The following is an 18,943-nucleotide window of genomic DNA, read 5'->3' on the forward strand; positions in this document are numbered from 1 at the left end:
CAACTATCTCCTCCAAGAGTCTCTTCCAAGTGTCTCTACATCTCTCCTCCACATGTCTTTTTTGATGTGTATGCTCCAAGGCCCTTCCCATGTGCCCCATCCCTGTTTACATATGCCCCTCACTCCTTCCCAGCTGCTTCCTATTCGGAAGTCTGATTCATAGCATGCTCTGACTCATAAACCAAAGTGGCTGCTTGGAAGTGGGGGTGGGAAAAATGGCACCCCCCTTCACAGAGGTATATTTCAGAACCACAGTCTAATATTCTCCTTGTTTAATTAACTTAACAGTGAATTAATGAAAGTCATACAGAAGGAATACTAAAAAAAAAAAAATCAGTAAATTCCTTGTAGTCTTCTTTAAGGATTTTGTATCTATAATGATAAGAACTACCAAAGTGAATAGTTGACATCAAATTATGGTTGTGATTTATAAAAAGAAATATATTTAATCTTTGTCCCTCGTTCCTAGCACAGTTCCTAAAATCCCTGCAATTTAATGAGTGATGCGATGGCCTTTTTTATCTTAATAATCTCTTTTCATCACACCTGAGTTATGTTAATGAGGTGACTCAGAAACAAGTCTATAGATAACTCCAAGTGGAGGCTGATTTCCAGAAAGACTAAAAAGATTACAGGGTGGGAACTTTCAGCCCCACCTCTAAACTATAGAGAGAAGAGAGCTAGAGGTTGAAATCTATACTAGCTCTTGAAGGATGAGATTCTTAGAGCTTCTGAGTTGGCAGGAAAGCTCTCTCCCATCTCCCTCCCCCCGTTTTATCCCACATCTTGCCCTGTGCATCTCTTCTGTTTGTTTTGTTTCCTTTCTAATATATCAGTAAACAGAAGTGAAGTGTTTTCCTGAGTTTTTTGAGCTGTTCTACTGAAATATTGACTCTAAGTGAGAAGGACTATTGGAACTCCTGATGTGTAGTGAGCTAGGTTGAAATGTGAGCAGACTGGGCACCCCATTTGTAGCTGAAAGTTGAATTGTGGGGGACTATTGTAGGAGTGAGTCCCTACATATGTGGAGTTGCACACTAACTCCCAGTCATTAATATGAGAATAGAAATGAAACATTGGACACCTACTTGGTGTTGGAGGGTTTCAAAATCTCACAGGTCATACATTAATTGGTAGTATAACAGAACAGAAAAATAACTCAAGGACTGTGGGAATATAGTTGGTATTATTACAATGTTAATTATTATGAGTGTTAAAAATAAAAGAGAACATGTCCTCACACAAATAGACATAATGGAAAAAAGGTTTAACCTCCAGAAAGCATTGTAAAGTATCATCTCTAAGACTCTAAAATTGAGGCCATATTTTAAAAATAAGTAAATTTGTCCAAAAATACTTTGAAATCCTCTTACAACACTCCACAAGCTATTTTGTTGTAAGGCAAATCCAACTTGAATCACAGCCAAGTCCTGTTATGCCAAAGGACCTTGTTGTAAATCTTATAAGGCTGCCCAAATGCAAAGGCCCTGAGGACATAGTTACAGCAAGATGAAAGTATATCTTCGTACATGATGGTCCAGGAGGCAAATGTTAATGCTCAGAAACTTCAGGGCAAAAACTCTGCAAAATGGCAAGCCTTTATTTAGAATGTGTCACAATTATCTGGATGGCTGTCAGGGTGGGGTTCTCCAGTAGAAATAGTAAATAATGAAGATTGGTGGTAATGGAAGAGGAAAACAAATGGCAAGGATTGGTATTTGCTGATATTTAACTCACCTTGAATTTAAGATGTGATAAACTCTTTGTAGGGAGAATGGCTGTTTGTGTGTAGTATGTCTGTAGATGCTATTTGTTTTATATATCTCATATGTTGTTTGATGTATAGTATTGAGAACTTCCCTGGTGGCACAAGGGGTTAAATCTCTCAGCACTATCAAGCTATAGGTCACCACTGCAGCACGAGTCCGATCCGCAACCAGGGAGATACCCACATGGTGCAGCATACCTCTCTGTCCCACCCACTTCTCTCCTCAGCAGTGTATTTTAGTAGATCCACCTGTTCTGCTCCCCACTCTGTCTCCAATGAATCCTCTCACCCTGCCCCACACCTCTGGCCTACACCCCAAGTCTTGTATGCATAAATAAATAAAATAAATCTTAAAAAAATGTAAAGTATCGAACTGACTAGCCGTACAGGTTCAATAGCAGATAGAAAAGTAGGTCTTGGCTTTCAGACATCAGTTCAATCCTTTCTCTGTTCTACTGTTTTAATTTACCTGCTCCATTTTCTATATCATCTTGGAGGGTGATACTTAGGAATGAGGCTAGATCAATCCCCTCCCCCAATCAATCAGGTGGGTCCCTAATTTCAGTCTTCTCATGGGAAAATAGCACACAAGCATTTTAAACAGTTTTGGAAATGATAGCAATTTCCAAAGATTGCTCAGAACCATAAATTAACTTGGAGTTTCATTCTGCCACAAACCTTGAAGTGCTATTGCAGAGATACCTTCTTAAGAAAAGGCATTGGTGTCAGAGTTGCTATAACATAAGGAAAGCAAAACTGATGGCAGAAAGAAAATTTGAAAAAAAAATAGTCAATTATGAGGTTACTTTTTATGTGGTTTATCAATGGCCTGCTCTCTGAGAACAGATTCCTGCGAGATTTTGAAAAAAAAAAATAAATAAACTGCAGCCAAATAGTGTATTTATATCTCCTGACAAGGCAGTCGTCCCATTTCTTTGTCTATTTTCTCTTCCTGAGAAAATCACTTAGACAGTTTGTAGGAAAATAGGCATGTCTCATTTTCTTCATTCCCTGGAGCTAAAAGTCTAGGCAAAAGCAGGAGCTTATTCCTAACATCTTTTTTTTTTTTTCCTAGCATTCATCCAAAGTATATAAATTATATCTCAATAAAAAATTCTAGATATTAGAATTGATCATAACCTTCAACACTCATTGCAAAAGCACCTGGGTCAAGAGCTGCCTGAGCTCTGCTGGTTGTATAATCCACTGACTTTTCCTAAAATCCAAGTCCTTCAATCCTGTAACCAGTGCTCGCAAAGGAAATAGATGTCCTCTCTCACCTCAAGTTTCACATCATATCTGGCACATCCCAATCTTAGCCTGCATCTTAGAAATCTACCTGTCACTATTATTTCTCAAGCCCTGTATTTTCATTCCTGCACTTGCACCTGTGTGTGTGTGTGTGTTGTGCATTTTGTATTTAACACTGCATGATTTTCCTCTAAGGGATTTTGACAAGGTAATATAACAAACTCTTAATTACTAACCTGGTTCATTCTGTACATTTACTGGGAGATACAGCAGAGCACTTTGGTTTAGAGTGTAGTGACAGAGATTCTGGTGGTCTGGGGCACACCAGCACGCTCCTGGGACATGTTTGAGGGGCGAGTCGAGAAGCAGGTTTGCAAGGCAAGACTCTGCTGCTTTGTGAGCAGTTCTCTTGCTATTTATTTAGTAATAATGAACAAGCATGATTGATTATGTGACAATGGCAGTAGAAGCAGGGTCCAGGGGAAACAAAGGGTAATCAAATTTGTGGGAAGGGAAACAGGAAGGGACATGACAGGGAGAACTTTCCGTGCAGGTACTTGGTATAATTTTCGAGCTACTGCCAGACCATCTTGGACCCTGACCACACAGGCAACGCTTTCCTAGGCATCCCAGCCACCTCGTGATGAGGGCCATTGTCTCAAGGCAGTCATGCGGGAGTGCCTTATCCAATTCTTGCACACACATGTAGGTGCATAGAGAGCCCATGTGCAACAGGTGTGCAGGCCCTAGGTGGATAATGGCCACAAGAGATGAGCTGCAGGCATTTAAATCTTTTTTATATATAATTAATTTCTTTATTTGTATATATTTTACATGAGGTATAGTCCCCATAAAATATCCACCACCAATTCACCGCTGCACCATCATCACCTTAGTCCCTTGGCTCCTCCCACCCTTGTTTTGATCTCTCTCCAGCCCCCTCGCCTGCAAAGTGTCTCGGATTTATAGTTGTCTGATTATTTTTGTTTCACTTATAGGAGGACTAGAGGGGCACAAAATAAGGGATCAGGGAAAAAATAACAACAGGTATTTAAATCTTGGATGATAATTGCAAGTTCAGTTTCCTTGGACAAATCACATAAGTCTGTGTGATTGAATTTTTTCGTCTGTGTAACTAATGCAATAATAGATGTCCTTAGGCATATATTATATGTCATTAGGCATATATTATATGTCATTAGTCATATATTATATGTGTCTATACATGGATGTCCATATATTAAACAGCATAACATATGTCTGTTTTAAGAATAAAATGATTTAACACAATTCCTCTACGGAAATGCCCTATGTTTAACCATTATTATAAATCCAATGTTCATCTTTATCTTTGAAACTTTGTATATAAGTTGTGTAGGTAAATGCTACCATAATTTATATCATAAAGGGAGTCTGCTTACTTTTTCTTTCTTATACATCTTGTACCGAGACATCCTTTAGAATATTATTTTAACAAAGAGTTGGTGGGGAAAAAAGCATATCGTTTTGTAATCCATGTGGAAAGAAATGTTTGTGATAAAGTTTAGCCGAGGCATGCCTCTGTTAATAGTGTAGCCTTTCATAAAGTTATGTATACACACAGTGACCATTCCAATCTCTATGAAGAGCCGTGTCTGATATCCAGAGCTGCATGCTTCATCTGTATTTATCTTAAACCTCACAACAAACTTGAAAGTCAGAAATGATCATTCCACTTATGAGAACGAGTCTCAGAAATGCAAATTGACTTTCCCAAGGCAATATAATTAATCAATGTCCAACTTAGACTTTGAGCCAGGGTTCTAATGCCAGAGTCAGTTCTTTCTTACACTGTTAAATTGTTTTTATAAAGAAATAATTTTAAGCTTCTAAATATATTTATTTGATGGGCAATGTACACAAAGAAGGAATAAAGTCTTGAAATCTTTAGAAGTTTGGAGAGTATCGTTACTAGGTGAAGAAAATGATAGCAGCTTTAGGCAGCCATGCTTCCAGCAGATGTCTCTCCTTAAAAAGCAATGTAATCCACCTTGAGAGGAGAGGGCAGGAAGATAAGACCAACAACCTTAGCAACTGACAACTGAAGAGATAACTTGGTCTGAAGAGGTAATGAAAATTTGAAAATATACAAGTATATTGAGTAGTAAAAGTGTATAAATTGAGTGTGGTAAATTTATAATATGCAACTGAGAGTAAATTAAAACAAAAGACAAAGCCAGAAACACTAGAAATGCTTGCGTGATGTGCAGATGAGAGAAAGAAAAATGATCTATGTTTCAAGAGGATTTAATAACACTGTACATTATAAAAATGGTGAACTGATTAAAATAAAAATTCATATAACTTGAAAAAAAGAAAAAAGCTAATTATTTTAATCACTTAAGTAGACATTTATGTGTAATAAAACACAGTACATCAAAAAAAACACAGAAATAACAAATCTAATCATCAACTAGGCCAGTGGTTTGCAATTAAATGTGCCTCACCTGCAAAACTTGTTAAAATGGACCCATGGGCCTCATTCCCAGATTTTCTGAAGTATTAGGCATTAGAGGAGACCTGAAAGTTAACATTTTAAGCATGTCTTCAAGTCATGCTGTTGCTGTTAAGTCTCAAGAGGGCATTTCAGGAACCACCAAAGTAAGTTATCTGTAAATTTACTTGAAAATCTATAATTTGTCTAATCTCTAAGTTATAACAATCATGGGATCAGTAATAGAAGATCCAGGAAACATCAACAATCCTCAAATATAAACTTCAATGATCGTCAAATATAAACTTGACTTTTGGTTATGGAAATGTGTAGGTCTCAAAGTTGTAACTGAGACCCCATAATAATCTTGTTGGTCTTTCAAGTTCTTATCATAGACCTACTTAATGCAAACCTAGGTGCTTTTATGGTTTTCTAGGAAATTAGCATATTTTGGAAAGAAGTTTGTTCAAAAGAAAGTTTTTCATATACTTATTGTGCTTTTAATTTTCTTCATATGAGGATATAAGGAGCACTAATATAAGGAACACTCACAACTCATACACACACATACAAATACTTAAGGTGTGCACAGTTTGGTGTAAGTGCTCACATCGGTTTCACAACAGGCAGCATCATAGACCTTTCTTGCTTTGTTGAAATGAACTTCAAGTCCAAAGAATCCATGTACAAGTGTATGAAAAACAGACATAAAGCCAATGCCTAAATCTTTTCTTTCAATGCAATGAAGTAGTAGGTGGAAATTGCCATTTACATTTTGAAAAATTAATTTAAAAAATTATATGTGAACCTTATCCTTAAGTACAATGTGAAATTTAAAATTTTCTCTTTCAATTCCTGGAAAGAAGAGGGAAAAAATTATTGCCTCTCTCAAATATATTTTGAATGAGTCAAGCGTGTTTTTCTTTTGGTGGGAAAAGTATCCAGTTGCAGAAACAATGATGACAAGAGTTACAATTTATTGCAAAAAATGTTCTGCCTTAGTCATTTAATTGTTCCAAATCAGAGAAGCTTATATTTAAGGAATTAAAGACTGCTCTAGATGTCTAAATCAGTAATAACCTCAACAAAATTTTCCCTAGCTCCCATCATTTTTTTCTCTTTAATCATTTATCATTGTGAAATTAACAAACTTGGACATGTTATTTCATATGAGATTATAAAATACTCAAATTCAAAATTTGTTAAATGTTTAATATGCTTAAAATTTATTGAGATAGCTGTTGACTAATCTAGGAGACAGGAGATCTGTAATATATCCAGATTTTGAGTCCTTAGAGACCCTCATATTTCTGCTTTTTCATTGTGTCATGTTCTAATTAAAGTTGTCATAAGGAATAAAGTTTTTAATAGTACTTGCAAAACTGCTGAAGAAACATACAAGCTGTGCAAATATCAAGTATTAATATTCTTTGAGCATGCACTAAATTATATATATGCTTAAACTAGAAAACTAAATTGCTTTGTGATCATTCATGTTATGGCTCATATTTTTGTGATATCTAATATTACCCTCTATAAAATAGTCTATTAGTACAAATAATCAACTTTATACAAATTCTTTATGAATTTTGGATCAGTAAATTTCTCCATTACCATGTACAGTATTTTGAAAAGTTATATAAATATAAAGATACATAAAATAAATATAAATAGTGTTCTGAAAGAAAACTAAGCCTATGTGACTTGGATTAGGAAAGAGATAGGACACACAAAAGCAATAAAAATATTAATACTTTTGACTTTTCAAAAGAAATCATTAATGAAATGTGAAGGCAACCCTTATCCTGGGAAAAGTATTCACAATACATAAAACTCGAAAAAAAGAGAACAGCTTCTACTATATGTGTGTGTATATACATATATAACACACAATTATAAATCAATAGTAACAAACACCCTTATGAAAGTGCACAAGAGATTTGAACACACTTCCAAATAGAAAATTGCAATTATTCACTCAATAACCACCAAAAAAAGATTTTCAGTGTTCTTAGTTAAAAGGTAAATGAAAAATACCGGTTGGTCTCACTCATAGCAGGAATTTAGAAAACCTAAGTAAGGGACCAGGAAAAAACCTAATTATAATAAAGTCAAAATCAAAATCAACAAGCAATAAACAACTATAAACCAGAGACACACTACCTGGGGGGCGGGGAGGAGGAAGTAGGATCAAAACAAGGGGGTGGGAATTGTATGGGGACTATAACCAAGATGAAAATGCATACATTGTGCAAAAATGAAAAATGATGTAAAATATGTATTAAATAAAAAAGATTTTGTTTCAAAATAAAAAAATTAAAAATTAAAAAAAATTAAAAATAACAGCTAAAACAAAAAAAGTAAATGAAAATTAAAACCATAATTAGTATAACTACAGAAATACTCAAATGACTTAAATTAAGAATATATCAATATTGGGCCTCCCGGGTGGAGCAGCAGTTGAGCGCTGGGTTGCGAAGCTGCCCACAGCCTCTGCAGCGCTGGTTCAATCCCTGGCTGCTCCCCGGCCACCGGAGGAGGGTCCCACATGGCACGCAGACCTCTCCTGCTGCCCGCTGCTCCCCTCAGCAGTGTACTTCGGTCCTTCTGCCTGCTCTGCTCCCCGCTCTGGCTCTGGTGAATTCTCTCACCCTCCCGCGCTTCTGACTGTACCCAGTGCTTGTATAAATAAATAAATAAATCTTTAAAAAAAAAAAGAATATATCAATATCAAATCTTGACTTAGAGGAGGACAAACTTGAAATCTTATGTATACTACTCGCAGAAATGTGACAGCTTAGGTGGTAGGTATAAGCACTTTGGAAGTTTCTTATTAAGTTGAACATACACCTACTCTACCATTCACTAATTCCACTTATAGGTGGTATTTACCCAAAAGAAATAAAAATGATGCCACAGATAGACTTGTACTCAGGTGTCCATAGCCATGTTTATTCTTAACAGCCAAAAATAGGAACACACTTTATTTTCATTAATAGGTGAATGGATAAACTATGTGTGATATAGTCATTATATAATACACCATTCAATAACAGAATGGAAAAAAAAAACTAAATGCATCCAACAACTTGCGTGAAACTTTTGGCATTATTTTGAGGGAAAAAAATGACACAAAAAAGTCTAGGTAATCTGTGTTATAAAATGCTAAATAGGTTAACTTGTGACAAATATGGACAGCTATAGTAAGGGAATGTTCACTGTACTAAGATTTTTTTTTTTTAAATTGAGATAATGTTGGTTTATGTCATTATTTACAATTTAGAAGTATAGGATCCCGCTTCAAATCCGTTTTCCTAATGGTGCACATACGCATACATGACACCGTAAAGGAGAACAAATCAGTGATTAAAAAAGTGAAATATTTGATCAGATCCTCTACAAAAGAAAACATAAATTGCCCAAAGCACCTCACCTACAAGAGTGCTCTATATGAACAATCATAAAAATGCAAATTAAGGCCATGATGAAGAAATATTTTACAATTAGAACAACAAAGAATTAAAAGGACTGATAGGATCAAAATTAAGCAAGAAATTTGGAGGAAGTCAATGTCTCATACTTTTTGCTAATGGCCATGTAAAATGGTACAAGCAATTTTGAAATGTGTTTGGATAATACTTATAAAACATATGTCAACTAAAAGACTTACGCATGAATGTTTAGAGAAGCTTTATTTGTACTAGTCCCAAATTGGAGGTAGCCCAAATGTTCATTAACAGAAAAAGAGGTAATCAAAACAATGTGGTGTATTCATACAACGGATTATTATTCAATAAAAATAAAAAGAACTAGAGACACACACAACTATTTGACTGAATCTCAATATTGGGTGAAATAGTTTTATAGTTACTTTGTAGTGTGTGAACAATAAGTAATAAATGTATAGACAAATAAGCAAACTAAAATTGTGACAATTATTAACTGAAAGGAAATCAGAGTTATATCAGAAATATTCAACAGTGGAAAATATTGATAGGTATAAATAGGTATAGTTGAAATATTGATTGCTTATAAGATAATGCTGCCTGTATAACATGAGCAAGTATGTAGTGAAATCAGGGATGGACATTTAAGTGTGCTAAGTACCTAAATTTAATATAAAGAAATCAATAGGGTCTAACTGAATTTGATCAGCAAAAAATGCATAATTATAATACTTAGAAACAGTGAAAAAGCAGAAGAAACTTAAATCAAAGTAATATCTTTAGAAGTATTACTGGAAATTTAACAAGACTGGGACAGAGACTTCTGTTTATTGGGTAGAATCCTTAGAAAGTTATCCAAATCTCAATTTACTGAAATAAAAACAGTAATTCAAAACAATAATTGGGGGAAAATAACTAGAATTTTGAAAAAATGTATACTTGAATTCCTATCACAAAAAAATCACAACCAGAAAGATGAATGAGTTAACACCAAAGAAATATCATTATCAGATATACAGTATAGTGTATACAATAATATCTTACCTGTTAATATATATTTGTTATAGATGATTTCATTACCTGCACATATGTATTTATATACACGTACCACACAATTCCAGCATGGAAAGACTTTTTGAACATGTCATTAAAAGGAGAAACCTTAGTTCAGGAGACTAGAAAATGCGAGCATACAGACATGGGGAGAATGACCAAGAATGAATTAATTCCTTTCTCATTGACTGCATACAGTCATTCTTATCCTTTTCCATTACTTAGCACTTATTTCAGATAAGAAGGGCCCCAGAATAAATCAAAAGCACATGCTAACAACCAATGTGGCTGATTGAATGGTAAACTGGAATTGAGAAAAGTTAGCAAATATCTAAATGGATTTTCTGGTCTTTCGAAGAAATTTTAATAATTCGAAACTAGAACAATGATAATCCAAATTAAAGTTTGAAATTTATGACTACTGAATAAGGCAAAGTAGTTATAGTATATACCAAATAGTTTTTTTTTAAAGATTAATTTATTTGTGCATACAAGAACTGGGATACAGGCCAGAGGTGCAGAAGTGAGAGCGTGGAGCAGAATAGGAGGATCTACTGAAATACACTGCTGAGGGGAGCAGCGGGCCAGACAGGAGAGGTCTGTGGCACCATGAGATTTAGCTCCTTGGTGGGGGATCAAATTCCTACTGCAGTGACTGCAGATAGCTTCATAGTGCGGAGACTTAACCCCTTGTGCAACCAGGGAAGACCCTCAAATAGTTCTTTTTAATCTGTTTTTTTTTTTTCTCTGTATTTGGTGAACATTTTGACATCCATTACTATTCTCTTTTCTCCAGGATAACACAACACTTGCACATAATGATCATTTTCCTTTCTTTCATTTCCTTTTCATGGCTAACTACATAGACTCTGCTTAGTGTTTTAATAATAGCACTGTAGAGGACATATCATTATTTATTTGTTCTACATTATTCATTATTCTGTCTTGACAGCTGTTATAACTGCTACCCAGATATTCACCAATATTTAGCATTTCTCATATGATACTTTTTTTTTCTTTAAATTACAGGAAAAATTTCTCCATGTGTATTTTGCTGGCCTTTTTTCTCCTAGGAACATTATATATACATATATATGTAGATGTATAGATATATATACACACACATCCATACATATGTAGAGTTACAATGAAAAGAACATTGTTTTTTTTCTATTTCTGAGTATTATAGGTATCATTTTTAGTTTTGCTTCAAAATTTAAACATTTATATAGCACATATAATTTTACATAATATAATAGATCCTCCAAAGGTTTCACTGTAAGGTTGAATCATTTGACTAAAAGCTTGAAAATGTTTTTCCAATCAAAGACTTATAAAAATGAGGCAGTTGAAGAGTCAGAGGAAGAGGAAACGAGAAGAAAGAACAACAGGTAGAACAGTACAATAAGAAAGAAATGGCAAAAAAGAAACTTGTCCTCCTATCTGGCCTGTTTGGCTCTATTAAATGTGGAGAGGCAGCAGTTGTGTGCTGTATTTACTGACCGAAATGGAGCCTTACCAGTCAATGATCAATAGGATCAATTTCTATCATTAGAGGTTCTCTCGCACCAGGCTGCAAATACATTTTCCAATGTCCGATTAAGGACATAAGACCCAAAGTTGGCAATGTAAGACGAAGATAAAAATTACTTTCTTGATAAAAGTTCCCTTCTTGCTCCTGATGGCTCACACTACTTTCCTGCTTGGAATGTAAACCTGATAACCGGAGCACAAGCAACCTGAGCAGTAGGAAGCCAAGAAAAAGACCAAACAAACTGCAGAAATCTCAGCTCTGACTCTCATGAGCCATCAAAATGATTTTAGTCTTCCAATTGTTTGAAGAAAAATAAGCCCATAATTGTTTAAACCAGTGATGAACAAGTTTTCCGTTATCTCGCAGCTGAATGCAATCACCAGCTGCTGCAGCCTGCCATGAAGCTTCAACCTGCCTGCTGGAAAAGTATTCCATGTGCAATGATTCTCCCAGTCAGGGAGGTAAACAGTCCAGGTGCCAAGAACAATTTACTTCTCCTGTGATGTGCTGTCTCCCACTGATGTTTGGAAGTTCAGTCATTACCACCTTTCCATGGATAACCCTAGGGCATTATGTGAAAAATTACTCCTGTACCATGTCCCTTTGGGCCCAGCCACTCAAGGATTCCTCAACACTGTTAATATGGTTAGCTCCAAAATAAGGCATGTACTTCAGACACCAAGAAATTCAAAAGAAATGCTGTGCAATATGGGGATTATATAGCATGAGGAGTCAATATATATCTCCATCTGAAAATCAAATATGCATTTGCCCTATTAGAGCATGTAGTTCTGGAAGAATTAATCTTTGAAATTCCTGACTGAGATTCATGAAAATGACACTCTGAATTGATTTAGGACAGAGATTAGGAAACTGCACCATGCAGGTCAAAATTGGCCTTACATGTTCTAACAAATAAAGTTTTATTGAAAGACTTGCGCTCATTAGTTTACAAATTGTCTGTGACTGGATTTATACAAAAATGATGGTTAAATAGCTACAACAGAGACTACCTGGTTCTTAAACCTGAAAATAATTCTTATCTGCTACTTTAGAAAAAAATGTTGACAAATTTCAACTTTTATTTGGCTTTATGTATTGGCGGTATTATATATCAACATAACACAAAGTGAGAGGGATATACCTGAAACCATATCAAAGAACTAATAATATAAGTGCAATGGGGTAATATGTACGAGAAGCTTCTAGCTACACCTAAATAATGTAATTTAAAATAGAAAATAGGGGACTCTCTGGTGGTGCAGCAAGTTGAGCATAGTGCTGTGAAGCTGTCCACAGCCTCTGCAGTGCAGGTTGGATTCCAGGTTCGATTCTGGCTGCCCGGGGAGTTTCCCACATGGCATGGCAGACCTCTCCTGTCTTGCCTGTTGCTCCCCTCAGCAGTGCTTTTGAACTGTCTACCTGTTCTGCTCCCCGCTCTGTCTCTGGTGAATCCTCTCACCCTCCCATGCCTTTGGCCTGTACCCCAGCAATTGTATAAATAAAAAATAAATCTTAAAAAATAAATTAAAAAAAATAGAAAATAGGGGCCTCCCTAGTGACGCAGGGATTAAAGACAAAGCTATCGAGCAATGGGCGGCCACTGCAGCACAAGACGATCCCTGAACAGGGAGCTGGCCCACAGGGCTCAGCAGACCTCTCCTGTTTCGCCCGCTGCTCCCCTCAGCAGTGGATTTCAGTAGATCCACCTGTTCTGCTCCCCACTCTGTGTCTGGTGAATCCTTTCACCCTCTGCACCTCTGGCCTACAACCCAGTTATTCTATGCATAAACAAATTAAAAAAAATAAAATAGAGAATAATAAGCTTAAATTTATAAAATCTCAATTCCAAAATATTTATATATATATAGATATAGATACATATATATTTAAAAGAAGAAAGTTAAATGCTATTTAGATACACTTTAAGATAGGTTTACTCACATGCAATTAGATTTGCTGGCTCCCTGAAATGTACAATATCTTTTCATGTGAAATTCTTTTATGATTACATTTTGAGCAATGTAATTAGAAATTTTATATTACAAATATCTTTGTAATTGTCAAAATGGGTATAACTTGATAATGAATTAATTAAAATGCATGTAACCAATTTGAACATATTGTTATTTCTTCTTTAAAAGGTATTTATTTTAAGCTATTTAGTGCCTTATTTAATGTATACCATCTAAATGGAAGATTAGTAAATAGACTCTATGTAAAAATAATTATTTTGTGGATTCAAGTTATGATGCATTTTACTCCTCAGTTTAAAAGCATTTGAAAAGAGAAACAACTATAATTTATGTATGTATCGCCAAGTTATATTTGTATTTTAATAGAATTTTCATAGTTATTAAACATTTTCATCAATTTCATGTTTTAGAGTAATAATCATACCTATGAGGTATGTTAGTAAAGTTGACTTATTCACCCTAAATACCTTCATTTCTCCTCTAGGTTTTCATTTTAAATGTCTGAAGTTTTAAACTCCTAAAGTGTAATTGAATTATAAAACATTACAGCTAGTAAGTAGAGGAAAGAGGCCAGAATTTTATAATTCCTTAATACTGAAAAGCATAAAAATGGTATTGTATTCATGACTTTAATAAACTTGAAATTAAAAAGCATATGTCTATCCACATTTGAAGTATGAGGACAAGTATAATTATCCCAAGAGGCACAGAGGTTTGCACTAGAGTTGGAATCGCACAATTTATGAGTTCTCTAAGCCCTTACCAGCCCACTAAGTAATATGCAAGTAAGTGTGTGTTACAGGAGGAAGTTTCCACATCTTGGCACAGGAGACATTGGCCACCACTTGACCCATTATTAAACCACTGCAGCTCACTAATCAGGAGAAATTGTCTTGCTGCAGGAGAATCATCAAGGTCAATCAGATAACAGGGATTTGATGATTTTCACTTTTTCAAGAAGAGAGCAGTATTCCACTATATTTCTTTTTCCTCATTTCAGCCCAAAAGATAGTGGTACCTGTCTCATTGAGTCACCCTAAGACACTATATATATTTAATATTATGCCTACAGCCTCGTAATGGTACAAAAAATAAATTTCTCATCCCTTGTTACTGAAATTTTCCTATTATTGTTTCTTTTTTTTTTTTTTTTTAATAGAGGCATGTTTTATTTATTTGTTTGTTTGTTTGTTTTGTTTATACATGCGCTGGGTACAGTCAGAAGCGCGGGAGGGTGAGAGAATTCACCAGAGCCAGAGAGGGGAGCAGAGCAGGCAGAAGGACCGAAGTACACTGCTGAGGGGGCAGCGGGCGGCAGGAGAGGTCTGCGCGCCATGTGGGACCCTCCTCCGGTGGCCGGGGAGCAGCCGGGGATCGAACCGGCGCCGCAGAGGTCGCCGGCAGCTTCGCAACCCAGCGCTCAACCACTGCGCCACCGGGGAGGCCCCTGTTTCTTTATTTACTATTACCAACATTTAGAAAGCTATGATAAGAAAAAAGCTCCATAAACTTCAGTGACAAATCTGACAATATTAAAAGCGAAATCATTATCAAAGTCAAATGAACTACAAGAAGGATAAAGGAAAGAAATGATTCACGAAGGGAGTGAAATTAAATTTGGTTGAAATAGTTTATTCTCAATTGAAGCTGCCTGGTGTTATGCTATAAAGTAAAAGAGTTAGCCAGGTGACGATGATTAAATTCATAGATACATAATTTGAATTTTGTAGCAAAGACAGATGTCTTCTGATTCAGTCACTGAATTATAATGCTAACTATCGTGGTTAGGCTCATGCTAAAACTGAACATTGACATATAATTCTGATTAGAGAATTACCCAAAAGCTTATCTCTTGTGTTAATATTGGTTTGAAAAATGCAAAAATAAAGTCAAAAGAAGAATGGGTACTGACAGCAATGTGGTTGGTGATATAATGTTGTAATAATGTTTATTTTCTAATCATAGACTTTGATGTTTGCAACTTTTAAAATTATGGATTGAAAATAAGCATAAAAGTAAATCAGTTGATAAACTTCACGTGTCATTGAGAAATTAACCTACAAAGAAGATACACTGCACTATTCATGTGCTAATTTTCTAACAGCTTTATAATGCTCTAATATAAACATTTATAAATTGGGATTTGTTTATGTTTTGTTTGTTATTTTCATGTGGAACTGAAAAGTAAAGAACAAGTGTCAGTGTATTTATAAACTGCAGCATTATGAAAGAAACGCTCAAAGGATTATTTCCCATTAACAGAATATTCGAGTTTCTGGAAAGTTAAAATGTCTTCCTGTACTAACGTTGACATAACAAGAGAACCAGGAGATGAAAGGATTCTACCCATATTTAATAATGGACCTTGATAAATAGAGCAATGGTCATTTTTGCCCCCAAAACTTTGAGGAAATTTTTATCTGAATCTGAGGACAACAGTAGGGAATGAAGACTACAAATTGCTCGATTTATGAGATTCAGTTCTATGACTTTGTTTTCCCTTTTAGCAAATGCCCAAAAAGCAAATGACCATATGACCCAAGATTTGATTCCAAGAATCTCCTCACCATCATATTTGGTTACTGCCACAAACATGCAAAAGAATTCATAAAAGGGAAACTAAGTCAAAAAAATAGGTAAGTGGTTCTATTAAAAATTACTTTTTTCTTTGTTCAATGAAATTTATTTTAGTGGTCTACCATCAAAAATTTGATTGGAATTTTGTTTTCTTGCTTTATTTTATTTAACTCATTGGGACACCCAGCTCACGGATCCCTCAAATCTCTAATTGCTCATTAGCAATAGCCTATCCTTGTTTTCTTCTAAATTCATCTCAATCTCAGTAATACACCCTTTCAACCATTTTCTTACATACTTCATTTGGAGCTCAAAAATTAAGAAAGATGGTGTTTTTCATTTTTTTTTTAATGATCACTCGTGTTCTGCTGGGCTATTGTATAGATATGTATAAAAAATATAGCCATCAACATCATCCGTGTTGATATCCTCTTGCATGCCTCGTGGTGATAATTTAAGCCATATTAACTTTATTTATAGTGGGTGAATTTTTCTCCAAATTCACAGATTATACAAACAGCTGTGCATGCTTGCTTATACTCAGCACAGTTCCTGTCACCTAACACTGCCTATTCCCATCCCTTTCATTCATGGTTATCTGAAATATATTGATTCTCTTATCCAAAGTTACATACTGTTATATACTGTTATATACTCTTATACAAAGTTATATACTCACTTTTATATACTGTCTCAAAGTCTTTGAGTATTTACCTTTCTCAATGAAAATCAGGCATCCATTCAGCTCAACTTGTTTATTTGATTATCTGTTCAATGTCATATCTCATCCATATTAATCCTCCTTCCCAAACAGACTGAAACAAAAATACAAAGTGTCAGGGGAGGGGGAGAGGAGAAATCGGAAGGGTAAGGAGCCAACGAGGGAGAAGGAAAAGAGAAGAAAAGTGAAAACCCATATTACCTTCTATTTATTATTTCCATCTCACTCATTTAAATTTTATTAAAATATTTTATATACTGTCTCACTTTTTCCCACCACATTGCATCAACTTTTTTAGCTTTTATGAATCCATTCCAGTTATTTTTTAATTATTTCATGGCATAAAAAAATAATTTTTAAATTTTAATTACAAACTTATGAATGTTTAAGAATAATATATATTACAATTGAAAACTGCCTTTAAATTTTCTGCAAATTTTCTATCATAGAAAATTTAATTTTAATTTATTATAATCTTTTCTTAAAGTAATTTTTAGATCTTTGATTTTTGCTTTATTGAATAAATCAGAGACCTTTGATTGCTGTCATCATGTTGGGATTTAATAATTCACCCTCAGGGGACTTTATATGCTCTTCCCACTTCCCAGAAGTGGCTCAATATACATTTGGAACAATCAAAATGTAATATTCCTGTAACATTGAACATGGTGAACAATTTTCTGAATTGAAAAAAATCAAATTGTAATCTCTCTAAGATAATGCAGGATTTGTTTGTTATAGTAAAAGAGCTTGAATAGTAAGATCAAGAGGTAAAAACAAGGAACTAAATATACACATATTTCATTTTTTATGCAAGGGAAGTGTTTAGCATATTATTAATATGATTGTAAAATACACCCTATTTTTCTGGACATATCTTACTTTGCCTCCCATCAGATATAACAGTGTTCTTTAGAAATATGTCAATCTTTTTATTAGTTGGAAAATTCATCCAAATTTAGTAAGTGTTTTGTCTACATTCCTTCCTAACCAGTATACAATATTTCTGAATTATCCAAAATAAGATATTCAAAGAATGCTTACATGTGGCAAAAACCACACGATTGCCATGAGTTAAGTAAGTTAAGAGAAACTACTTTTTATCTTCCTATAATTTTGGCAAAAGTCTAAATTGCTTTGCTCCTAGTTCATAATAGCACAAAATAACAATGCAAACTGGAGGGAGTGTCTTTTGCTTTCCAAGCCCTTGATAATGCCACTTTAAGTCTTTAAATAAAACAGAATTATAAAAGCCATTAAGGCCAAATAGAAAGCAGTGTGACTGGTTGTTACAAAATGCAACAGAAAAACAGTAAATAAACCAAGATTGTTGAGTAGAACAGCATAATGGAAATTCAAAGTTCCCTAGTTTGTAGTCAAACTACAAATTGTATTCTGTTTTGTTCTTGCTGGTTGAATCAAGTAGGAATTTGTCCACAAAAAAATAAATGAATAACCAAATAATATTTTTGTCATTTAGAGAACAATCACATCAATTGTGTAAAGCACACTAATTTGGATAATCAAACTCCCTCTGGAGTCTTGTTTTTGGTTATCTCACATAGAATTAAAGCAGTGACTAATCTACATAATGAATAATATGCCTTTAAATTTTTTTGATTCTATACCCTCAGGCATAAAGATCCTTTTGGACAGTTCAATTTGTATATCTTATTGCCAAAATTAGACCTTCTTTTTGAAATGTAGAAAGTTGTAGCAGATAGATATTCCTCAAAGAGGCTGATAATTGAAATTATATTGGGCTTTCTTCAGGAATCATTGCTAAAGCAAAAGCAGTATCAACAGTGTTTTTCTGGACTTATCATTGGAACTTTATAATTAACTACATCCAGCTAGCTTATAAATCACTGAAAACAACTCTACTCCAAGTCTCTCCTTTGAGAGGAAAACTACTGCCTCCATTGGTTAGGTCATTAAGAATGTAATGGCCTCCTAAGCCTGAAATCTAGAGGAGTGAATCAGAATGTCCTAATGTACTGGTTAATGATGCTTTTGTATTACCAATTACCAGCAAAGCCTATTGCATTAAAATGAACAGTCTTGGATTAAAATTTAGAATGGATATAGCAGTGTGCTAGTAGCTTTATATATAGCGCCACATTCTCTGTGAAAATAGCATTTTA

Source organism: Talpa occidentalis, unplaced genomic scaffold (genome assembly GCF_014898055.3).
Source record: "Talpa occidentalis isolate TD23 unplaced genomic scaffold, MPIMG_talOcc4v2.1 talOcc4.6, whole genome shotgun sequence".
Taxonomy (NCBI): domain Eukaryota; kingdom Metazoa; phylum Chordata; class Mammalia; order Eulipotyphla; family Talpidae; genus Talpa; species Talpa occidentalis.